The sequence below is a fragment of the Pristiophorus japonicus genome, chromosome 33 (assembly GCF_044704955.1).
Source record: "Pristiophorus japonicus isolate sPriJap1 chromosome 33, sPriJap1.hap1, whole genome shotgun sequence".
NCBI classification, from domain to species: domain Eukaryota; kingdom Metazoa; phylum Chordata; class Chondrichthyes; family Pristiophoridae; genus Pristiophorus; species Pristiophorus japonicus.
In genome coordinates, this window is record NC_092009.1 from 5,486,462 (window position 1) to 5,512,540 (window position 26,079).

The following is a 26,079-nucleotide window of genomic DNA, read 5'->3' on the forward strand; positions in this document are numbered from 1 at the left end:
ATCTTTGAAATTTCACCAAACGAAGAAACGGTGAATCCAACTGTCCCTGTAAGCGACGAATTGAAGGGATCGGTGCTCCAAACAGAGCTGGAACACACGCAGTGCAGTAATAGGGTCCACAACATTAAATGTCAGTGTTTTAAGCAGACAATAATTAAACATTCATTAACAACAGTACTTACACCCAAACCTTGCGAATGTTAGCCGAAGAACTCAAACACGTTATAGTTCCCAGATCGATGTACAAATTGGTCAAACATTAATCGGATTCTAAACTATCTGTTCCAAATGCCACATTTTATATATTTTCCTTTCCCCTGCTACGTGACAATTGAAATTTTTAATACTATTACCTAACACAACTGCCCAACTTCTGATGGAAGGTCATTAACCTGAAAGGGTAACTCTGTTTCTCTCTCCACAGATGCTGCCTGGCCTGCTCAGTGATTCCAGCATTTACTCTTTTTACTCTCCAAACATATAATCAGAGTATCACTTCCCTTGTCATCTCACGTCACTCCTTCCTGATATGTAGCCTTGTCGTACAAACAGGATCCTTTCGCACGATTCAGGCATTCATTGGAATTATAACTTCTTAATGATAACAATTATGTGATGTATGTAACTCTGTAATACTTGCCACCAGAGGGCGCGACTGTTGGAGTCCTACTGGTCACGTGCCCACACAGGGCCAGTATAAAAGGTAGGCTGCCATGTTGTTCAGGCACTCTGGAGTTGTAATAAAGAAGACTAAGGTCACACTAAGTTTAGCTCACAGTACTCATCCTCGGGGAGTTATTCTCTACACAACAATTGGCGACGAGTAACAGAATACGAACTTTCACACAACCATGGCTGCTGTTGGAATATTAGAGATATCCGTAGAGGGTGATGATTGGCAAGCCTTCGTCGAGGGCTAGGCCAGTACTTTGTGGCCAACGAGCTGGAAGGAGACACTAACGTGGCCAAGCACAGGGCGGGTCTCCTCTCCGTCTGTGGGCCTAAAATATACAGCCTCATCAAGAATCTGCTCACACCGACAAAACCAACGGAGAAGGAATATTCAGAGTTGTGCACACTGGTTTGGGACTACCTCAAGCCGAAGGAGAGTATCCTCATGGTCAGATATCGTTTTTACACGCACCATAGCTCCGGGGACCAGGACCTGGTGGATTATGTCACCGACCTGAGACACCTCGCGGGACCTTGCGATTTTGGAGCTGCATTGGGGCAAATACTGTGGGACATTTACATGCTGGGCATCAGCCACGAGGTCATTCTTCGAAAGTTGCTGGCTGCTGAATCCCGAGACCTGAGCATGGCCATCGCGATCGCCCAGGCATGCATGGCCACGGACGATAACACCAAACAGATACCTTCTCAACATCGAAGATCACCGGCAAGTACTGTGCATGAAATGATGTCGCTAGCAGGCCGAACTGCATATGGCAGGGTCTATACCTCTGCGGTTGCAAGACCTGTGATGACTCAGATTCACCATCGGGGGTAAATGTGAATCTATTAGCAGCGTGTTGGTGCTGCGGGGGTGATCATCGTGCCCATCAATGTCGATTCAAGCACTACGTGTGCAAAGGCTGCACAACGATGGGGTACCTCCAGTGAATGTGCAAACGTGATGTGACATACCACGTGGCAGAGGATGATCGATCCGGCATGGATCACGCAGCACAGGCAACTCAACCAGAGGAACAAGGACTCCCAGGTGCCGGTGGGGATGTTGCATTTTATCAGGGAGGCTTTGAGGGTGTGCCCGAAACGTTTCCTCTGCCTGTAAAATCCTGACACTTGCAGTACAGGCTTACTCGAGGCACATGCTTAAGTCAAGGTCACTCTGGACCTGCACCTTTATTTCACAGCCCTCAAGTGCCACACTTGCCTGAGACCTGCCTTTATATACCTGTGTGGAACAGATATGCAGTGTCTCCTGCAAGTGCACCCCTGGTGGTAAAGTACGCTTTGGTTACAGGTCATATCTAGTTCCAGTCATGTATAGCATGGTAAGGTACAGTTATATACAGTAGTGTGAGATACATGACATAACCCTCCCCCAAAAGGTCTTATTGTCTTTATAGGTTCAGTCTCTCAGGTGGTCTACGCTCTCGCGTGGAGCGTCTTAGTTGTTGTTCAGTTGTTGCCTTTGTGCCTGTTTTTCTTTCGGTGTGATTGCTGGTATCTCGCCTGAGCTGTCTGTTGAGACAGCCCTTTTCTCAGGTTGTTCCCTCTGTCTGTCCACCAGGTGTGGTGTGAGTTCCACAATGCAGTCTGCCTCTGGTTCTGCAGTTTTATCAGTGAATCTACTTTTTACTTGGTCTGCATGCCTCTGGCAGGTTTGGCCATTGTCCATTTGTACCACAGTAGCCTGTTTAATTCCTTATCTGTTACTGTCCCTGCAAACCATTTGGGACCCCGGCCATAATTTAGCACAAACTCTTTGTCCTCTATCTCATTCTACCTTCCCCTCGAATTTCGGTCATGGGACTCAGTTAGCTTCCGGCGCTTTGCCTCAACAATTTCATGCATGTCTGGGAGGATTAAAGGGAGTCTCGTCTATCAGGTTCGTTTCATCAATAGTTGCGCGGGGGAACCCCAGTCAACGAATGCGGACAAGGTCTGTATGTCAGCAGCAGTCGCGACAGGCGGCTCTGCAGCGTAGGACCTTGGACTTTTAGCATACCTTGTTTCAAGATTTGCACTGCTCGCTCCACCTGGCCATTGGAAGCCGGCTTGAACGGTCCGTCTTAACGTGATTTATGCCGTGGTCAACTATGAAATCTTGAAATTCTGCGCTGGTGAAGCACGGACCATTATCACTGAGCAATATGTCAGGTATTCCGTGCGTTGCAAACATGGTTCTAAGGCTCTCCACAGTGGTGGAGGTGGTGTTCGAGCTTAAAATGGTGCATTCGATCCACTTTGAAAATGCATCGACGACTACGAGGAACATTTTGCCCATGAATGCGCCCGCATAGTCTACATGCACCCGCGACCACGGTTTGGTGTGCGAGGGCCAGGGGCTTAGGTGGGCCTCCCTGGGGGTATTAGTGCATTGGGCACAAATGGTGCACCGCCGGACGCAGAGCTCCAAGTCCGCGTCAATGCCAGGCCACCAGACGTGGGATCTGGATATGGCCTTCAACAGGACGATCCCTGAGTGCTCGCGGTGGAGCTCCCGGACAAACGCCTCTCTACCTCGCAAGGGCATAACTACTCAGGCAGTCTGCCTGTAGTGATAGTTCATGCATGCGCCTATGGAAAGGTTTGATCTCCTCGGAGCAGGCATCACGAGCCTCTGCCCAGTCACCAGTTAAATCATATCCTTTGACTAAGGATAACGCGGGTTCGCTGGCCGTTCAATCTCTGATTTGGCGATCCTTCATGGGTAAACCTGTGGAGTCAAAGGCATTGATTGCCATGGTCATCTCACAGTCCTGTTCGTCGGACCCTGCCATGGTCGCCAGGGATAGCCTGCTAAGCGCGTCGGCACAGTTGTCTGTGCCTGGTCTGTGCCTTATTGTATAGTCATAAGACGCTAGCATGAGTGCCCACCGCTGAAAGCGCCGAGGCGTTGGCGTTTATTGCTTTGCACTCGGATAGTAGGGACGTGAGGGGTTTGTGGTCAGTTTCTCACGCGATCTTCGCCCCGAAAAGTTATTGGTGTATCTTTGTGACACCGTACAGGCACACGAGCGCCTCCTTCTCAACCATACAGTACCCGCGCACCGCCCGCGAAAGTGACCTGGAGGTATAAGCTATGGGTTGTAATTCACCCGCATTATTGACATGTTGTAAAACGCACGCGACACAATGCGCTGACGCATCACATGCGAGAACTAGCTTTTTACCTGGATCAAAGAAAACCAAAACACTGTTGGAACATAGAAGGTTGCGTGCCTTATTGAAGGCTGTTCCTGGGTGTCCCCCAAAACCAATCGCAACCCTTGCTGAGTAGCACATGGAGAGGCTCGAGCAGCGTGCTTAAGTTCTGCATAAAGTTCCCAAAGTAATTGAGTAGCCCGAGAAAGGCGCACAGTTCTGAGACATTCCGGGGCCTGGGTGCCAGACGAATTGCTTCTGTTTTGGATTCTGTTGGGCAGATTCCATCAGTGCCAATCCTTCTGCCCAAAAATTCAACCTCGGGCGCGAGAAAATAACACTTGGATTTCTTAACTCTGAGGCCTACCCGATCCAATCGACTTAGTACTTCCTCCAAATTGCAGAGATGGGAGTCGGTGTCCCTGCCCGTTATAAGTATGTCGTCTTCAAATACAACCGTCCCCGGGATGGACTTCAGCAGACTCTCCATGTTGTGCTGGAATATTGCAGTTGCCGACCTGATGCCGAATGGGCATCGATTGGACATGAAAAGGCCTCGATGTGTGTTGATGGTGGTGAGTAGCTTAGTCTCTTTGGTCAGTTCTTGCGTCATATACGCAGATGTGAGATATAGTTTCGAGAAAAGTTTTCCTCCAGCCAATGTGGCAAATAGATCTTCCGCTCTGGGCAGCGGGTACTGGTCCTGTCGGGAGACTCTGCTTATGGTAGACTTATAATCCCCACAGATTCGTACGGATCCATCAGGCTTCATGACGGGGACGATGGAACTTGCCCAGTCGCTAAATTCCACGGGTGAGATAATGCCTTCCCGCAGAAGCCGGTCCAGTTCGTATTCAAACTTTTCCATAATTACAAAAGGCACAGCTCTAGCCTTGTGATGGACCGGTCTGGCATCCTGTGTGACGTAGATTTTAACTTTCGCCTCTTTGAAGGCTGAAAGAGATGTTCAAAACGACTTGGAACTGTTGAGCAGGAGGTCCGTTTCTCTGACGACATGGTGTGAACATCAAACCCATTTCCAATTTAGTTTTGCCAGACAGCTTCTTCCCAACAATGCAGGGAGATCTCCGGGGACAATTCACATGGAAATCGGTTCACTGTCCCTTTGTGTGTGACATAGAGCATGGCGCTGCTAAGGACTGGGACGATTTATTTGGTATAGGGCCTTAGTTTGGTGTCGATCCTTGTGAGTTTTGGTCTGTTGCTTTTGTGCGGCCACAGCTGTTCAAATTGTTGAACGCTCATCAGAGATTGAGTAGCTCCCGTGTCCAGTTCCATGTTGACGGGTATCCCGTTGAGTAGGACCCTCATCATTATTGGAGGCGTCTTGTTGTAAGAACAGTGGACATTGATCGTGTTGACCCGCTGTACCACGGTGTCCCGGGCACTGTCCTCACCGTCTTCTGGTCCGCTTTCCGACCCTTCTGATTCGTATACCAGCCGAGCTGCTGTTTATTTGCAAGTGAGCCGGATGTCCTGTATAGTTGCAGTTTCTGCAAACAGCATGCTGAAATCGACACCACCTTGTTGATTGCCTTCCCCCACATCTCTAGCACAGACCGCTTCCATTGTTTACGAAGGATGAGCTGCGTCTGGCTGAACTCTCTTCAGCTTCTCTCAGTCTGTAGTTGATTGCTCCCATTGTGGGTTGATGAGGTGTGAATGGCCGTTCATTTGGCCCTTGATGGCTTCTGGCGCGACTGCCTGCTGTTGAAGGCCTGCTCTCCTGCCTTTGTCTGTGTGTGGGGGTAACGGCTTGTTTCATGCTGTGAACCCCTTGTTCCGATGTTTCGTTAGTTGTCGTACCCGCAGTGTAGTTCAACATTGTTTCTTCTTCACCTGCCAATAATGTCTGTGCGATCAGTGCTGCTGCCTCTAGGGTCAAGTTCTTGGTCTCTATAAGCTTTCGGAATAAGCCTGCGTGGCCTATTCCTTCAATTAAAAATTATTTCAGTACTTCTCTCCTTCGTTCATTGGAGAACTCACATAAACTCGCAAACATCCTTAGTTCCGCCACAAAGTCGGGTATGCTCTGGCCCACACAGCGTCTGTAGTTGTAGAACCTGTAGGCTGCTTGCTGGCTTCAGGTGGTCTCTCACCAGTGTGCTCAACTCCTCAAACGACTTGCTTGCTGGTTTCTCGGGTGCCAGCAGGTCCTTCATTAAGGCGTATGTTTTCGAGCCACAGCTGGTCAAGAGATGGGCTCTTCTCTTGTCTGCCGTATCGTCCCCCAAACGAATCTTTGGTTACAAAGCTTTGCTGGACCCTTTCTATGAATTCCTCCCAATTGTCTCCAGCATTATATTTCTCATGTGAGCCGTTGGTAGCCATTCTGCGGATTCTGTGACCCCGTAACTCTTCGCCACTGTAAAGTCCTGACCCTGCAGTAGACTTACACGAGGCACATGCTGAAGCCAAGGTCACTCTGGACCTGCACCTTTATTTCACAGCTCTTGAGTGCCACACTTGCCAAAGACCTGCCTTTATACACCTGTGTGGAACAGGTATGCAGTGTCTCCTGCAAGTTCACCCCTGGTGGTAAAGTATGCTTGTGGTTACAGGTCATATCTGGCTATAGTCATGTATAGCATGGTAAGATACAGTTATATACAGTAGTGTGAAATAAATGACACTGCTCACCTGGGGCTCGCTTACCGTGTTGGAGTTCTGAGTTGAGCGCTTGCTTAGGGAGTCTCGTATCGGGTATGTGGACAATGTGGCCCACCCAGCGGAGCTGGTCGTGTGTGGTCAGTGCTTCCATGCTGGGGATGTTGGCCTGAGCGAGAACACTGATGTTGGTGGGACTGTCCTCCCAGGGGATTTGCAGAATCTTGCGGAGACAGCCCTGGTGGTATTTTTCCAGTGATTTGAGATGTCTGCTGTGTATAGTCCATGTCCCGGAGCCATACTGCGGGGCAGGTGTCACCACCGCCCTGCACACCATAAGCCTGGTGCCAGATTTGAGGTCCTGGTCTTCAAACACTCTCCTCCTCAGGTGATCGAAGGCTGTGCTAGCACACTGGAGGCGGTGTTGGACCTCGTCATCGATGTCTGCCCTTGCTGATAGTAGGTTCCCGAGGCGTGGAAGGTCAACGCTGTCGAAGGCCACACTTACAGCCTTCCTAAATATAGCACCCTCATTCTATTCTCTTAAAACAAGTTCCTGAATTCTCGGCTAGCTGTGTAGGTTTAGAGCTCAGGTTTTATCATAAGATCGATTCTATCACAGTGTTTCCGTCGTGTAGTAGTTATCATATTCGCCTCACACACGAAAGCTCCCCGCTATGAAACCGAACGGAAAGATCTTGAAAACTTGAAAATGGGACGAATGGCTGACTCCTGTTCCTAACTCTTACGTTCTTATGATCTCTAGACCTTTCACAGGAGAACAATCTCTCCTCTGAACATGCATGAGAAAGCTCCAGAAAATATTTCCTCCCGAGGTGCTTTCGCGTGTGAGGCGAACGTGTTTTCCATTACACTGCGGAAACATCTCCACTTTCAGCACCAGATTACCAAAATTAAACCAAATGAGATCGGGATAAAAGTTCCTCACATGCTTAGGGCAAAATATATGATTACCGGTCGACAAAAGAATGAACAAACTTAAGCACCAGGTCAGACGGAAATGTTAAGCGAGCAGGTGGACTGCTGAATCGTACTTTTAAGGAGTTGCTGGTGACAAAACAAATGGGTTCCGCGTAATGATTAAATATAAGAAATGTCAGAAGTGGGAAATAAACCGACATTTCCAGTGAAAACAGCGACCTGAAAACAGCACCTTCGCCCGCTCGGCCATCCTGACTACTCAGTGCTGCATGTGGCCACCTGCAGGTTGATTTTGAACTTTTGCGTCCTGTCACATGAAATAAATGAGGGCAGCAGGCGTATCTCTGCCTGACACCGGGGAAACAGTGAGACAGACCTTGGAGTGAGGGTCTGGTTATTGTCAAACAGAAAAGGAAATAATAATTCTGGAAGAAAAATATCCTAGAGAACATTGACCACGAAGTGATTTGAACACACATCCCTCTGATTTGGAGTCAGACACACTACCGTTGCACCATGAGACCTACACAGTCAGTTGGAGATGTTCGTCTATATGAAGGTTCTGCAATACAAGGGGCTTCAAAATCTCCGGCAATTCCCACCAGGTATCACAAGCAGCGCTCACCTGACAGGCACCGTATGATTTCTTCTTAAACATTTCTCAAGCTTTTACGGGAAACCATCATTAATTAACCCCTCACCTTCTGTTGCACAATCAAACAAATGCTAACTCAGGGACACTCCATACTTCAATCATTTGTCCTGTGCTTTGCATCTTAACTCGAAAACCATATCCCATTTTATCACTGTATTTTAGCTTTCTGGTTCAAAGTCTTCAGGGATCTGGGGCAACTTTTATCAAATTTAACAGCACCGGTTATTCCTATCGTGCACACGAATACAATCAGTAGTGAAGATAAAATCCGACTGTGCATATTTGCAGATTCAACGCAATATGATTTCAAATAGAGTGAAAGAATTTTACACTGAAAAGATTTGGAAGTGTTACTTGTATTTGTGTCTTTAATTAAACATTTTGACGTCTGACTCCCGTTCCTGCCACTGCTGAATAAGAAAGGAGGGTTTGACATTGACCAGACTGCACTCCCCCTGATATTTGTCAGCTCATCCTTTATATTCAGTGGTTTCTCGCCCTTTGATGGGCTGCACTGTAGCGGATATCACGTAGGCCTCACACGCAAAAGGTCCCCGGTGGATCCGTTTTCTCTCAGTCAAAGTTATCCATTTATTGAAGTGTAATTAAGAGCAATTAAGGAGTAAGGGAGCCCTTTTGCAAGGAGAATAAATAGCAAATAAAACCAGCAAATGCCGGAAATCTCAGCAGGTCAGGCAGCATTTTCCGGGAGACGAAACTCGCCTCCGATTGTTCATCCACAGAAAGTTTAAACATAATGTTTCTGCCCGGGATTGAACCAGGGACCTTTTGCGTGTAAAGCAAACGTGATAAACACGACACAAGTTTCAACAGCAAGTTTGAACATCTGGGGCGGAGACAACAGGCGCCTGGCTGCAATAAGTGATAAAAACCTGCGTTGGACAGAAGCCTGGCTAGCTCAGTCGGTACAGTATGAGACTCTTAATCTCACGGCCGTGGGTCCGAGTCCCACGTTGGGTGATTACATTTCTTTTAATTTAATGCAGCTTTCATGGAAAAACATCATCAATTAACCCACAATCTTCTTTTGCACAATGAGAGAAATGCAAACTGAAGGAACTCCATAATTTAAGTCTGTGAGATACTCAATCATGATTTCAATAATCATTAATCCACACACAACATTTGACATACGTCAAGGATCCCATATTTGCCAAGCCCGGCTAGCTCAGTCGGTAGAACATGAGACTCTTAATCTCAGGGTCGTGGGTTCAAGCCCCACGTTGGGCGAATAAGTTTTGTTAAACTTTTATGTTGCTTTCACGCGAAAACATAATTAATTAACTGATCAATTGGAGAGGCTGGTCCGTATCCTTTGGAACAGAGTATTTGTCCTCCAGGATCGATAGTTTCCTTGCTTAATCACAATAACCATACCCTATATCTCCCTCTGGATGTTTGCGGGTCTCTCGTACATTCCCAGTCGTGTGATCGCCCATTTTCCGTTCTCCAATTCAATCCATATGGCCTCGTTCCAAAATCTGTCTATCTCCACCTTAAGTATATTCAATGGCCCAGCCTCCACAGCTCTCTGGGGCAGAGAGCTCCAAAGATTCACCACCCTCTGAGAGAAGAAATTCCTCCTCATCTCCGTTGTAAATGGGCGACCCTTAAACGTTCAGGGAATAAGGGGTTATGGGGAGCAGCAATGATCGTATTGAATGGTGGAGCAGGCTCGAGGGACCATGTGGCCTACTCCTGCTCCGACTTCTTATGTTCTTATGACACTTTTTTCTGAAACTGTGCCCCCAAGTTCTAGATTCCCCGACAAGGGGAATCATAGAAACATCGAAAATAGGTGCAGTAGTCGGCCATTCGGCACTTCGAGCCTGCACCGCCATTCACTATGATCATAGCTGATCATTCCCTCAGTACCCCTTTCCTGCTTTCTATCCATACATCTTGATCCTTTTCGCCATAAGGGACATATCTAACTCCTTTTTGAATGTGTGGGTTAATTCCCGTGAAAGTAACATAAAAGTTGAAGGAAAATAATTCATAACAGGTGGGGCTCGAACGCATGACCTTAAAATTAAAAATCTCATGCTTTACAGACTGAGCTAGCCAGGATTGCCCACATTTCTTTTGTCAATGGTGACGCCCAAGATGTTGATGTGTATTATTCAAAGGAAAATAAGAAATAGGAGCAGGAGTCGGCCTTGCGGCCCCTCGAGCCTGCTCCACCATTTAATAAGATCATGGCTGATCCGATCATGGACTCAGCTCCACTTCCCCGCCCGCTGCCCTTAACCCCTTATTGTTTAAGAAACTGTCTATTTCTGTCCTAAATATATTGAATTTCCCAGCTTCCACTGCTCTCTGGTACAGTGAATTCCACAGATTTACAACCCTCTGAGAGAAGAAATTCCTCCTCATCTCAGTTTTCAATGGGCGGTCCCTTATTCTAAGATAATGCCCCTAGTTCTAGTCTCCTCCATCGGTGGAAACATCCTCTCTGCATCGACTGTTATTGAAAATAAATTCACAAACACTCTGGTAAGGTAAGAGAGAGAAATTTATTGCGAACAGAGCTCTGGGAGAAGAGTTGAGATACAGCGATCTCCCCGAGTGCCTTGTGCCGCAGGGTTATAAGCAGTTTACAGGGGGCGGAATACAATCATTTAAATTCATCTACATACAACCAATCGATTCATATGGCAACGCAATTCATTTACATTCAACTTTTTAGTCCTAGTGAAACCTGACAGCATGGTGCGAGTTTGGGGGCCCTTCGTCTTTATTTTCTTTTGTGGTTAGTTATTCTGTTGGAAAGCTTTCGATGAAACAGTGGCCTGCACCTGGCCAGGAGTCACTTGTTGCTGCAGAGTTCATATCAGGGTCAGCAGATAGGCTTCTTGGTATAAGTTTATTTCGTGGTGGCTTACCCCATCATGCTTTGCTATGTCTGAAAATCCACTCCAACACCGTCATTCTATTCTCGTAAAACCAGCTCCTGAAGTATCGGCCCGCTGTGTAGGTTAAAGTTCTGGTTATATTCCTAAAATTACTTTAACGACAAAGTTTCTGTAGTGTAGCAGTTATCACATTCGCCTCACACGTGAAAGTTTTTGTTCAAGCCCAGGCGGTAACATTATTTTGGAGGCTATTTTTGCTGTAAATAAATTGAACAAAAGTCACCCAAGGTTCCTTGTCGCATGAGCAGTGAACATTTTAAACCAGTCTCCTAAACACAGAGTGTATAAAGTCAGATAGGGGAGAAAACTTCATCAATGATTCAAGATCCTTAAATGATTAACAAAAGTACATAAGAAATAGGAACAGGAGTCGGCCATTTAGCCTCTCGATCCTGCTCTGCCATTCAATAAGATCATGGCTGATCTGACCATGGACTCTGAGTTAAGGGACTCGGGGGCCTGTTCTCTCTCCCCTGAGAAGGTTCACGTTCTACAGTCCAGCCTCTAAAAGGCACCACTCTGTGTACAGTACTTGCCGGGTTTGAGTCCTGAGGATGAGTCATTCACCGAGAGCCACAGCTCGAGGTCATGAATGCTTGGCTCACGGAGATGGCCTTCTGCAGTTTAACTGAGGTATCCGCTGACAGTATCTTGTGAAGGAGGCCTTCGTGGCCGATTCCGATGACAAAGATGTTCCGCTGTGCTTCGGTGAGGTGATCACCAAAATCCCACAGTGCCGCCAGCCTCCTGAGGTCTGCAGCATATTTCGTGATCTCCTGGCCTTCGGGCCGTCGGTGTGTATAAAACCGGTGTCTGATTGTGAGGATGCTCTCTTTGGGCTTGAGTTGTTCTTGGATCAGTGTTACAAGCTCCTCGTACATCTTGGTCATTGTCTTCGCTTGTGCCAGCAAGTCCTTGACGAGGCCATAGACGGTGGGCCCACAACTGGTTAGCAGGATAGCTCTGCACTTAACAGCCAGTGTGGCCGGGTTGTCACCTGCCAGATCGTTTTCTGTGAAGAAGTGGTCGAGTCTCTCCACAAAGGCTTCCCAATCATTACCATCGGCGTACTGCTGCAACGTACCAAGGTTAGTCATTTTCGTGTGAAGGTCCGTAATCTCGTCACCAAATGTTATACCTTCAGATGCTCAGATACTGACTCCACGAGACAATGCGTGGTGATTGAACGATAGTGACCGTAGTACTTTATTGATAACCACAGAGTGAGGATCACACCTGGTGGCCTGCCTTTTATACGGGGCATGGCACACCTGTACAGGTAAGCTACAAGTCTCCCACTGCAGTGCCCCCTGGTGCACAACTTCTAACAGTTCAAGCAAAAACCATGTCGGACACATGAGAGGTTTCACTGTGGAACCGTTTCTCTCACTCAAAGTAAGACACACTACCATGGGCACCACGCTGTCTAGGTAGTAGCCATTGACATTCAGGTTCATATATGAATATATATAAATAGATCGACATGTATCGTAACTGTTCCATGGTGTTCAAGGGTTAAGAACAGCACACTAACCTGGTTTCAATCCTCGATCAATTCATCGCATAAAAATAATTGAGGTCTGGGAGACGATTGATAATTGATGTAGTCACCATGAATACGAATACTTTCTGTGATAGACCGAGCTTACAGACTATCTGGCTTCTCCTGCCCTTTGCCAGGCACGTGTTCGGGGTTTAACTTTGTAAACTGGGTGAGTTTGCTGATCGCGAGGTGATGGTATGAGCCTCTGTGGCCCCACTGTCAGTTAGTGAACACGGTGGCTGGGTGATTCGTGACATTTCTGTAAAGGGCAGCTGAGGAGAAGGATTGGGAACTTTCAGTGTGGGACCGAAGTTGTTTAAGGTGAGCCAACACATTCCCGATCAGCACAGAGGGAGCTCACTGGTCATTGTACTTTTTGATATTGTTCTTCCAGAATTAATATTTCCTTTGCTGCGTCGAAATAACCAAACCCTTGCTCCAAGACCAGTCTCACTGTTTCCCCGGTGTCAGGCAGAGACACGCCTGTTGCCCTCATTTATTTCATGTGACAGGACACAAAAGTTCAAAATCAACCTGCAGGTGGCCACACACAGCAATGGATAGTCAGGATGGCCGAGCGGCCTAAGGTGCTTTGTCCTGGTCACTGTCGACTCTGGAGATGTGGGTTCAAGTCCCATTTAGTCATTAAGCGGATCCCATTTGTTTTGTCACCACAAACTCCTTAAAAGTACGATTCAGCAGTCCACCTGCTCGCTGAACATTCCCGTCTGACCTGGTGCTGAAGTTTGTTCGTTCTTTTGCAGACCATCAATCATATATTTTGCTCTGAGCATGTGAGGAACTTTTATCCCGATCTCATTGGGTTTAATTTTGGTAATCTTGTGCTGAAAGTGGAGATGTTTCAGCAGTGTAACGGTTAACACGTTCGCCTCACAGGCGAAAGTACCTCGGGGGGAAATATTTTCTGGAGCTTTCTCATGCATGTTCAGAAGAGAGTTTGTTCTTCTGTGAAAAGTCAAGAGATCATAAGAACGTAGAGTTAGGAACAGGAGTCAGGTATTCGGCCCATTTTGAAGTTTCCAAGATCTTTCCGCCCGGTTTCGGACCGGGTCCTTTCATGTGTGATGCAAATGTGATAACTACTACACTACGGAAACACGGAGATCGAATCTATCTCAGGATAAAACCACAGCTCTAACCTACACAGCTAGCCGAGAATTCAGGAACTTGTTTTAAGAGAATAGAATAAGGGTTCTATATTCAGGAAGGCTGTAAGTGCCTTTTCCACGCCTCGGGAACATTTTCCACGCCTCGGGAACCTACTATCATCAAGGGCAGACATCGATGACGAGGTCCAACACCGCCTCCAGTGTGACAGCACCGCCTTCGATCACCTGTAGAGGAGAGTGTTTGAAGACCAGGACCTCAGATCTGGCACCAGACATCTGGTCTGCAGGGCGGTGGTGATACCTGCCCCGCGGTATGGCTCCGAGAAATGGACTATATACAGCAGACATCTCAAATCACTGGAGACATACCACCAGGGCTGTCTCCGCAAGATCCTGCAAATCCCCTGGGAGGACAGATGCACCAACATCAGTGTTCTTGCTCATGCCAACATCCCAAGCATTGAAGCACTGACCACACTCGACAAGCTCCGCTGGGCGGGAACATTTTCCACATGCCCAACATGAGACTCCCTAAGCAAACGCTTTACTCAGAACTCCGACACGGATAGCGAGCCACAGGTGGGCAGAGGAAACGTTTCGGGCACACACTCAAAGCCTCACTGATAAAATGCAACATCCCCACCGGCACCTGGGAGTCCTTGTTCCTTGGGTTGAGTTGCCTGTGGTGCGTGATCCGTGCCGGATGGATCATCCTCAGCCACGTGGTATGTCACAGCACGTTTGCACATTCACTGGAGGTACCCCATCGTTGTGCAGCCTTTGCACACATCGTGCTTGAATCGACATTGATGGGCCCGAGGATTACCCCCGCAGCACCAGCACGGTGCTAATAGATTCACATTCAGCCCGATGGCGGACTCTGAGGCATCACAGGTCTTGCAGCCACAGACGAATAGGCCCTGCTATATGCGGTTCGGACTGCTAGCGACATCATTTTATGCACAGTACTTGCCGGTGAGCTTCGATGTTGAGAAGTTATCTGTTTGGTTTTATCGTCCCTGGCCACGCATGCCTGGGCGATCGCGATGGACCTGCTCAGGTCTCGGGATTCAGCAGCCAGCAGCTTTCGAAGAATGACCTCGTGGCTGATGCTCAGCACGTAAAAGTCCCACAGCATTTGCCCCAACGCAGCTCCAAAATATCAAGGTCCCCGAGGTGTCTCAGGTCGGTGACATAATCCGCCAAGTCTTGGTCCCCGGAGCAATGGTGCGTGTAAAAAAGATATCTGGCCATGAGGATACTCTCCTTCGGCTTGAGGTAGTCCCAAACCAGTGTGCACAGCTCTGAACATTCCTTCCCGTTTGTTTTGTCGGTGTGAGCAGATTCTTGATGAGGCTGTATATTTTAGGCCCACAGACAGTGAGGAGAACCGTCCTGTGCTTGGCCACGTTAGTGTCTCCTTCCAGCTCGTTGGCCACAAAGTACTGGTCGAGCTTCTCGACGAAGGCTTCCCAATCATCACCCTCGATGGATCTCTGTAATATTCCAACAGCAGCCAAGATTCTGTTAAGGTTCGAATTCTGTTACTCGTCACCAATTGTTGTGCACAAAAGAACTCCCTCAGGCTGAGTACTGTGAGCTAAACTTAGTGTGACCTTAGTCTTCTTTATTACAACTCCAGAGTGCCTGAACAACATGACAGTCAACCTTTTATACTGGCCCTGTCTGTGTGGGCAGGTGACCATTAGGATTCCAACTGTCGCGCCCTCTAGTGGAAAGTATTATATAGTTACATACTTCAAATAATTGTTATCGTTCAGAAGTTATAATTCCAAAGAATGCCAGAATCATCAGAGAGGAGCCTGGTTTGTAGGACAAGGCTACATATCAGGAAGGAGTGTTGTAAGATGACAAGGGAAGTAATATTCCGATTATAAGTTTGGAGAATAAAAAGAGTAAATGCTGGAAACACTGAGCAGGTCAGGCAGCCTCTGTGGAGAGAGAAACAGAGTTAACGTTTCAGGTTAATGACCTTCCATCAGAAGTTTGCCACTTGTGTTAGGTAATACGATTAAAAGTTTCAATTGTCACGTAGCAGAGGTAAGGAAAAGATTTAAAATGTGGCATTTGGAACAGATAGTTTAGAATCGGATTAATGTTTGACCAACTTGCACACCGAGCTGGGAACTGTAACGTGTTTGAGTTCTTTGGCTAACATTCGCATGGTTTGGGTGTAAGTACTGTTAAGTGTATGTTTAATTATTGTCTGCTTAATAACTCTGACATTTAATTTTGCGGACGCTATTCCTGCACTGCGCGTGTTCCAGCTCTGTTTGGAGCACCGATCCCTTCAATCTGTCGCTTGACAGGGACAGTTGGATTCACCGTTTCTTTGTTTGGTGAAATTTCAAAAATTGAAAGCGGCACACATCAACCTGGTCACCTACTCACTAACCGCAAAACACTGCTCCCGTGAGATGGAAGACCAGTTACTGTTTGAAGCTTGAATGCAGGTACAAGCAGAACTCTTTCAAAGAAAGTCCAAGTCCATGAGGCACCTGATTTTTTGCACCAAACTCCTTCTCAAAGAGTTGCGGTTCGTGTCTCAACGGCTGTAAAGTGCTTTGGGGCGTCATGCGTTCCTGAAAGGGGTTGTCGAAATGCAACTCCTTCTTTGCAAAAGTTCGATGCAAATTCAAAATTCTTGGTTAAACTGAGGGCTCGTCCAGGATTTGAACACGGGACCTCTCGCAAACTTCAAGTAACAACCCCGAAGCTGGAATCATACCCCTAGACCAACGAGCCAACTGCTTGATAAATGCGGAGATAAGGTGTAACCATTATTGAAGCCTTTTTAGTGTGTTGCTATTCTTGATCGGACGTGCACATGGGACAGAATCAGTGACTTTGCTTTTTCGACCTGTCTTCTGAAGCACCGCATGGTCCCACTCCGACAGTCAATGAGCTGTTGGGACGGTAGTGTGTCCAGGCTGTGGGTGGTCACCCCGAGTGCAGCAGAGGGGTTTCTGCATTAGTTCTGGGTGGGGACAGTATCTTTCCCCTTCTCTCATCCTCTTGTCTATGTCCCTGTGCTTTGTTTTCTCTATTTATTCCCGTGTCTCAGTTTCTAGTGTTTAAAAGGGAACAAAAGATGAAATGGGTGTCACTGTGGAACAATTTCTCTCGCTCAAGTTAGACACACTACCATTGCACAATGAGGTCTAGGTAGTTAGCCGTTGATATTCAGGTTCATATATAAATATATGTAAATATATCGAAATGTATCGTAACTGTTCCCTGGTGGTCGAGGGGTTAAGATCTGGCGCACTAACCTGGTTTCAATCCTCGATCAATTCATCGCATAAAAATAATTGAGGCCTGTGAGACAATTAATAATTGCTTTCATCACCATGAATACCAATACTGTCATGTATCTCACACTACTGTACATAACTGTACCTTAGCATGCCATACATGACTGCAAACAGAGATGACCTGTAACCACAAGCTTACCTTACCACCAAGGGTGCATTTGCAGGAGACACTGGATACCTTTCCCAGACAGGTATATAAGGACAGGTCTCAGGCAAGTGTGGCATTCGAGAGCTCTGTAATAAAGGTGCAGGTCCTGAGTGACCTTGACTTCAGTATGTGCCTCGTGTGAGTCTGTACTACAGGGTCAGGACTTTACAGTGGCGACGAGTTACGGGATTACAGAATCCACAGAATGGCGACCAACGGCTCAGATGAAAAATACAATGCTGGAGAGAATTGGGAGCACTTTATAGTAAGGCTCCAGCAAAGCTTTGTAACCAAAGACTGGTTAACGACAATAAGGCAGACAAGAGAAGAGCCCATAACTTGACCAGCTGTGGCTCGAAAACATACGCTTTAATGAAGGACCTGTTGGCACCCGAGAAACTAGCAAGCAAGTCGTTTGAAGAATTGAGCACATTGGTAAGAGATCACCTAAAGCCAGCAAGCAGTCTACACATGGAAGCTACCTCGGACCCGTGCCAATGCTCCCCGAATACCGAGCACAGGCACAGGAAAATCCCGGGGGAGAGGTTATCCCGGTCACTGGGCCTTCCAGTAACACTGAACAAGTGCCCGGTCTGTAACTTTCCAGGCTGTTGATGGCGGGGGATTCAGCGATGGTAATGCCGTTGATAGCCGAGCCTGCTTAAGTTGCATCTTGCTGTTGCTGATTGCTGCCAGGCGCCTGTTGGCTCTGCCCAGTGGGTTTATAACCAACTTCAAACCACGAAAAAGATTCTCCTGAATTCCAAAGTGTGTACGGAGATCAACCATCAAAAGCTCTGTAATTAACAAGGGGCTCTGGCAATTTTCTGATCGCAATGCGCTTTCAGTCCTTGTCCTTAAAATTTCGGACGTGGAAATTGGGGAGTTTAATGATTTTGAAAGGAACATTGTTGTTTGGTGCAGTTCTGGTCAGATAAATTTTTGTTTAAGGAACTTTTTGCAGAGAGAGGAATTGATTGCCTGTTGGCAGAAACATTTTTGAAATGAAAACGTGTGGACGATAAAATGGAACAAGAGCAGTCCGGGGTACATTGTCACATGATGGAAGCTAACTCGGACCCGGACCAATGCTCCCCGTACACCGAGCACAGGCTCAGGAAAACCTCGGGTAGAGGATATCCCGGTCACTGGGCCTTCCAGCAACACTGAACAAGTGCCCGGTTTGAAACTTTCCAGAGTAAAGACTTGTACCTAGAGCATCCAACAGACCCTTGGGATCCCTTGGGACTTCAGGGGATGCGCTCCCTGGTGGTGGAACATGGGAGTGCATGCTTTACAGAGACACAACATCACTCCCCCGCCAAAGTCAATGTGAAAACTATTTACAAGGTGAGGCGGTCGGGAGCCTTTCTTTCCCTGGTGGACCACCTCGGTACAAATGTCTGTTCTGGTGTGTTGGCTGTGCCCTCGCTGGGCTGTTGGGCGTGCTGGGTTCGATTTCCTGGTCCAGCATAGTGTCGTTGATCTTTGGGTGTGTGTTGTGGGTTCGAAAAAGGTGGTGTCTGCTGTGGGTTGTTCAGGGCAGTCTGTGAACCGAGCCTCGTTTGGTCCAGATGCTTTCTGCAAATGTGTCAATTGTCTAGTTTGACGACAACCACCCTACTCCCTTCTTTGGCTATCACCGAGCTCGCGATCCACTTGGGACCATGTCCATAGGATAGCACATACACGGTAATTCAGATCAATTTCCCGTGACACAGTTGCGCGACCATCATTTCCATTTTGTTGCTGACGACTGCTCTCTACCTGATCATGCAGGTTGGGGTGGACCAGCGAGAGTCTGCTTTAAAATGTCTTTTACATTAGTAGCTCAGAGGGGGGCACCCCTGTGAGCGAATGGGGTCTCGTGCTATAGCTGAACAGTACTCGGGACAGGCGGATTTGGAGTGAGCCTTCTGTGACTCGTTGAAGACTCTGTTTGATGGTTTGTACTGCCCGCTCTGCCTGCCCATTGGAGGCTGGTTCAAACGGGGTCGAGGTGATATGTTTGATCCCATTGCGGATCATGAATTCTTTAAATTCGGCACTGGTGAAACATGGCCCGTTGTCACTGACCAGTATGTCAGGCAGGCCGTGGGTGGCAAACATGGCCCTCAGGCTTTCAATGGTGGCGGTGGCGGTGCTTCCCGACATTATTTCACAATCAATCCGTTTTGAAAAAGCATCCACCACCACCAGGAACATTTTACCAACAAATGGCCCCACATAGTTGACATGGATCATCGACCATGGTGCCTCTCTGGGCGCGTTGGTCAAGTGAGCACATACGCTGCATTACCGTACACAGGACTCGAAGTCAGAGTCGATACCGTGCCACAACACGTGGGATCTGGCTGTCGCTTTCATCATTACTATACTCGGGTGTGTGCTGTGGAGATCCGAGATGAACGTCTCCCTGACCTTTTTTGGTGACACTATGCGGTTACCCCACAAAAGGCAGTCTGCCTGACTGGACAGCTCGTCCTTTCGCCGCTGGAACAGCTTGATTGGCTCTTGCATTTCAACGGGAATGCTGGCCCAGCTCCCATGCAGTACATTGTTTTTTACTCGGGACAGCAGAGGATCTTGGCTGGTCCAAGTCCTAATCTGGTGTGCCGTGACAGGTGATTGATCATTTTTAAACGATTCCATGACCATCAACAAGTCAGTGGGCTGCGCCACCATCAACAAGTTTACAGGCTCCGCCATTTTCACCTCCGTGGTGGGCAATGGTAGCCAACTGAGAGCATCCGCACAGTTCTCAGTGCCTGGTCTGTGGCGGATGATGAGTGGCCACCTTTGTATGCGGTATGAGGCATTAGTATTTAATCCCTTGTTTTCAGCGAACAGGGATGTGAGGGGCATGTGATCGGTTTCCAGCTCAAGTTTGAGGCCAACCAGGTACTGATGCATTTTCTTTACCCCGAATACACATGCTAATGCCTCTTTCTCAATCATGCTGTAGGCCCTCTCGGCCTTAGACAAGCTCCTGGAAGCATAGGCGACAGGTTGTAACTTCCCCGCAATGTTAGCTTGTTGTAATATACACCCGACTCCGTACTACGATGCATCACATGTTAGCACAAGTCTTTTACACGGGTTATACAATACAAGCAGCTTTTTGGAGCATAAATGTTTTCTGGCTTTCTCAAAAGCAATTACTTGTTTTTTTCCCAAACTCAGTTCTCACCTTTGTGCAATAACACATGCAGGGGCTCTAAAAGGTGCTTAACCCCGGTAGGAAGTTACCAAAATAGGTGAGGAGTCCCAGGAACGACCGCAGCTCCGTGACGTTCTGTGGCCTGGGCGCATTCCTGAAAGCCTCTGTCTTGGCGTCAGTGGGTCGAATGACCTCCGCCATGATCATTCTACCCAAAACCTCCACTACTTTTGCCATGAAGACACATTTCGACCTCTTCAGATGCAGCCCTACACGATCCAGTCGCTGGAGGACCTCCTCCAGGTTTTGTATGTGTTCGGCGGTGTCCCGACACATAACCAATATGTCGTCCTGAAAGACCACCATGTGTGGTACCGACTTGAGTAGGCTCTCCATGTTTCTCTGGAAGATCGTTGCTGCCGACCAAATTCCAAACGGGCATATGTTGTAGATGAATAGTCCCTTGAGCGTGTTGATGCAGGTGAGGCCCTTCGAAGACTCCTCCAGCTCCTGCATCATGTAGGCCGAAGTCAGGTCAAGCTTGGTGAACGCCTTGCCTCCTGCCAGCGCGCCAAATAGGTCGTCTGCTTAGGTAGCGAATATTGGTCCTGTAGCGAGAAACGATTAATAGTTACTTTATAATCGCCACAAACCCTGACCGTGCCATCACCTTTGAGTACTCGAACAATCGGGCTGGCCCACTCGCTGAATTCCACTGGGGAGATGATGCCCTCGTCTTGCAGCCTGTCCAACTCGATTTCCACTCTCTCCTCATCATGTGAGGTACCGCTCGCGCCTTGTGGTGAATGGGTCGTGTCTCTGGGACCAAGTGGATCCGCACCTTCGCCCCGGAAGTGTTTCCAATGCCTGGCTCAGAAAGGGAAGGAATTTTGTTCAGAACCTGGGTACATGAGGCCTCATCGACATGTGATAGCGCTCGGTTGGTATCCCAGTTCCAGCGGATTTTGCCGAGCCAGCTCCTTCCAAGCAGTGTGGGGCCATCGCCCAGGACAATCTAGAGTGGCAGTTTGTGCATCGTGCCCTCGTAGGTGACCTTGACCATGGTGCTGCCCAGGACAGTGATAAGCTCTTTGGTGTACGTTCTCAGTTTCGTGTGGATGGGGCTTCGGGCTGGTCTGAATGCCTTGTTGCACCACAGCCTCTCAAACATCTTTTTACTCACGATGGATTGGCTAACGCCAGTATCCAGTTCCATGGTTATGGGTGAGCAATTCAATTTTACATTTAGCATTATAGGTGGACATTTCGTCGAAAATGTGTGCACCCCGTGTACTTCAGCTACTGCCTCCTCTCTCTGAGGCCCTAAATTGCTTTGATCCACCATGGACCGATCTTCCTCTGCCACATGGTGGTTCGCAGGTTTTGCAGAGCTTGCAGCTCATTCGCAAGCCCGGTGGAGATGCCCCATTGTTCCACAGCTCTTGTAAACATACCCTTTGAAGCGGCTGAATGGAAGCCTCCACAACGCCAACAATGTGTGAATTGCCTTTCACTCATCCTTTGTTGGGGACTCTGAGTCATCTGGGTCACCTGAGGCCTGCTGGCGGTTGAAGACTCGTGGTTTCTGCCCTGTACATGTCTGCTCCCAAACACAGTTCCAGTTAATTTATGAACATTGCAAGCACTTGTGTGCTGAGAGATTTGTTTGCTGTTATCACTGGTGGACATAAATACCTGTGTTATCGCAATGGCCTTACTGAGGGTCGGTGTCTCTGCAGCCAAAAGTTTCCGTTGGATAGTCTCGTGGCTAATTACCAGTGCAAAAAATTCTCTGAGCATTTGCTCCAGGGAGCCATCAAACTCACATTATCCTGCAAGTCGCCTTAGCTCGGCGACGTAGCTCGCCACTTCCTGATCTTCAGGTCGCTGGCACGTGTAGAACCGATACCTCACCATAGCACGCTCTCCCTCGGGTTAAGATGTTCCCGAACCAGTGTAGACAGCTCCTCATACGACTTATTTGTGGGTTTCACTGGAGCCAGAAGATTCTTCATGAGGCTGTAGTTCGGTGCCCCTCAGATTGTGAGGAGGAACCCTCTCCTTTTTGCAGCACTTCCTTCTCCGTCCAGCTCATTGGCTACAAAGTACTGGTCTAGCTGTTCGACATCGGCTTCCCAGTCCTCACCCTCCGAGAACTTCTCCATGATGCCTACAGTTTGCTGCAAGTTTGTGTTGGATTCGTATACTCATCGCAAGTTATTGTGTTCCTAACATAGATGATGCTGCATACAGGAAGGGTAAAGTAACAGTGACCTCAGTGTTTCATAAGACACTCCAGAGTGAGAAACTGGCCTGAGGGGCTTGCTTAAATTCAGTGCTCCCAAGGGGTGCTGGGTTCCCTTGGGAATTCAGGGGATGAGCTCCCTGGTGGCAGAACATGGGAGTGCATGCTTTACAGATACACAACACATACATTGCCTCAACTTTGATTTCTGCCAACATCACTCGTGTTTAACCTTCGCCGCACCTACGCCACAATCTCTCACCGTTCGTCCACCACGGCCTCTCACCGTTCCTCCACCACAATCTCTCACCGTTCCTACACCACGATCTCTCATCACTCCTCCACCACGACCTCTCACCGTTCCACCAGCACGATCTCTCGTCACTCCTCCACCACGACCTCGCAACGCCCGTCCACCACGACCTCTCACCGCTCCTCCACCACGACCTCTCACCGTTCGACCACCACGATCTCTCACCGCTCCTCCACCACGAGCTCTCACCGCTCCTCCACCACGACCTATCACCGCTCCTCCACCACGATCTCTCACTCTTCCTCCACCACGATCTCCCACCGTTCTTCCACGACGATCTCTCACCGTTCCTCCACCACGATCTCTCACCGCTCCTCCAGACTGAGTATCCTGCTGCTCCGCTGTACCTCGGCCCCGCCGATGTTCCTGCCCATGCACCAAACGGCGACCTGTATTTTGATGACGTGCGGCAGAGCAGGTCTTCAGCCGTCCTGGTTAACCCTTGCCACTGTTCCAAACCTCGCTCTGTCAAGCCCGTGTGGTGGCTGGTGTACAATGGTCACACCACGTTAAAACAATCCACCCACAGGCATCTTCCACCGTTTGATTGGAGTTCAGGACTGCAACATCGGGTCCTTCATTGAAACACCTGTTAACCCATGTGGAAGTAAGCCTTCCTCGTTCGAGGACCCGCCTATGATGATGATGATGATGATGTGTGGAACCTTACCAAATGCCTGCTGAAAACCATCAGATTAAATTTATAAGACCCGTCCCTTGATTCAGTTTTCACTGACCTTGCCTGAGGAAGGCTATATTGGTTTGGAGGGAGGACAGTGTCGGTTTCCCAGAATGATACCTGGATTCCAAGGTTTAAGTTAAGATATGAGATTACACTCACTGGAAATTAGAGGGTCGAGCAGTGATTTGATCAAAATTTTCAAGATAATAAGGGAACAGATAGAGTAGATAGAGAGAAATGATTCCCGCTGGTTGGGGAGTCCCAGACTTGGGGCCATAGTCTAAACATTAGAGCCAGACGTTTCAGGAGTGAAATTCGGAAACATTCCTACACACACAGGGTCTGAGAGGTTTGGAACTCCCTTCTGCAAAGGGCAGTTGGTGCGTGGTCAGTTGTTCATTTTACATCGCATTTTGAGCAAAGGTATTAAGGAATATGGGCCAAAGGTGGGTATATGGAGTTTGCTCACAGTTCAGCCATGATCACATTGAATGGCGGAACCGGCTCGAGGGGCAGAATGGCCTCCTCCTGTTCCTGTGTAACAGGCTCGAGCAGCTGAATGGACTCCACCTGTTCCTGTGTCACAGGCTCGAGGGGCTGAATGGCCTCCTCCTGTTCCTGTGTAACAGGCTCCAGGGCCTGAATGGCCTCCTCCTGTTCCTGTGTAACAGGCTCAAGGGGCTGAATGGGCCTCCTCCTGTTCCAGTGTAACAGGCTCAAGGTGCTGTATGGGCCTCCTCCTGTACTTGTGTGTAATGTCTGGGAAACAAAGGGAGGTGATATGAGAAAACATAAACTAAATGAATGATCTTGTGTTAAAAGGGAAGCAGAAGGATTGAGTGATTTACACAGATAAATCTTTGAAGCTGGGTAGATAAGTTGCTCAGTTGTTTAAAATGAATACAGGGCCCTTGGCTTTATATGTAGTGAAATAGAGGACACCAGCGAGGAAGTTATACCATACCTTTTCAATCCAGGTTTAGGCCTCAGTTGGAGACCTGTTTACAGTTCTGAGCACCACAATTTAGGAAGGATATCAAGGCATTGGAGAGAACGTAAGAAATATATATGAAACATTTTCTGTTGTTGTTGAAGACACAAACACAGGCATTCATCGAGAATCAACCTGCAGATGACCACACACAGATTAAAGAGAGCCAGAGAGACTGACAGAATCGGGAAACACCGGCAAATAGACAAGAGATATTGACAAGGACTGAAAGCACTTTGCGATCAGAAGATTGACGGCCCAGATGTGGTTAATGACACGGCTTTTGAAGATTGATCTCCGTACACACCTTGAAATTCAGGAGAACTTGTTTAGTCGTTTGAAACTCGAGATAAACCCACGGGACGATGCCCACAGGTGACTGGCAGCAATCAGCGACTGGAAGATGCAACTTAAGCAGGCCCGGCTAGTTCAGTCGGTAGAGTATAAGACTATTAATCTCCGGGTTGTGGGTTCGAGCCCCATGTTGGTGAATTATAATCCTTAAATTTTATGGTGCTTTCACAGGAAAACATCATTAATGAACCAATAATCTACTTTTGCACAATGAAAGAAATGCGAACTGAGGGAGAGTTGATCATTTAATCATTTATTCTGTGCTCTGTATAAGAACACAAGAACCAGGAGCAGGAGTCGACCATTTGGCCCTTCGAGCCTGCCTTCTTTTGCACTGAAACAAATTATAACTGTGTTTTTAAATGAGCAGTGCGAGATATTTAGAGGGCACATTTCAATGCTTCACAAAACCATTCCTTTCGTTACAGCCACCCAGGATCGATTCCCGGTTTGAGAAGTAACTTTGATATCACCGTTTGTCTTTGAAGTGGGGTCATTTTATTAAGTTCGATGGATGTCGCAAAGCACTTCAGAGTGGTGTCCAAACAAATGAGTTTGTAATTAAAAACACTGAATATCAGAAGTGGGATTTGAACCCACGCCTCCATACAAGACTGCGACCTGAACGCAGCACCTTAGACTGCTCGGCAATACTGACTGTGAAATATTCCAGTTACAAGTTATTACACTGGAAAGTTTCAGACCGGGCACTTATTCAGTGTTACTGGAAGGCCCAATGACCGGAGTATCTTCTCCCTCAGGGTTTTCCTGAGCCTGTGCTCGGTGTCCGGGGTGCTTTGGTCCGGGTCCGAGGAAGCTTGCATCATGTGACAATGTACCCCAGACTGCACTTGTTCCATTTTATCGCACATTCGTTTTTGGTTCAAAAATAGCATCAGAAGTGGGACATGAACCCACATCTCCAGAGAAGACATTGACCTGAATACAGAACCTTAGACCGCTCGGCCATGCTGATTATTCAGTGTTGTGTGTGGTCAACTGCAGGTTGATTTTTAACTTTTGTGTCCTGTCACATGAAATAAATGAGGGCAGCAGGTGTATCTCTGCCTGACACCGGGGAAACAGTGAGACAGACATTGCATTGTGTGCAGGTTTAATCACAGCAATATCCGCAGTCAGGAGCTGAAAAGGACGAAGAACTGAAAAAACACAAGAAAAAAGT

At 47.9% G+C, this 26,079-nt stretch overlaps 2 non-coding genes across 2 annotated transcripts; both read left to right on the forward strand.

The window, feature by feature from the left end:
* Window positions 1–8,967: 8,967 nt before the first annotated feature.
* Window positions 8,968–9,040, forward strand: trnak-cuu (transfer RNA lysine (anticodon CUU)). Its single transcript has one exon. It is a non-coding gene; the product is annotated as a tRNA-Lys (tRNA).
* A 197-nt stretch (window positions 9,041–9,237) lies between these two features.
* Window positions 9,238–9,310, forward strand: trnak-cuu (transfer RNA lysine (anticodon CUU)). Its single transcript has one exon. It is a non-coding gene; the product is annotated as a tRNA-Lys (tRNA).
* The last annotated feature ends 16,769 nt before the right edge of the window (window positions 9,311–26,079 follow it).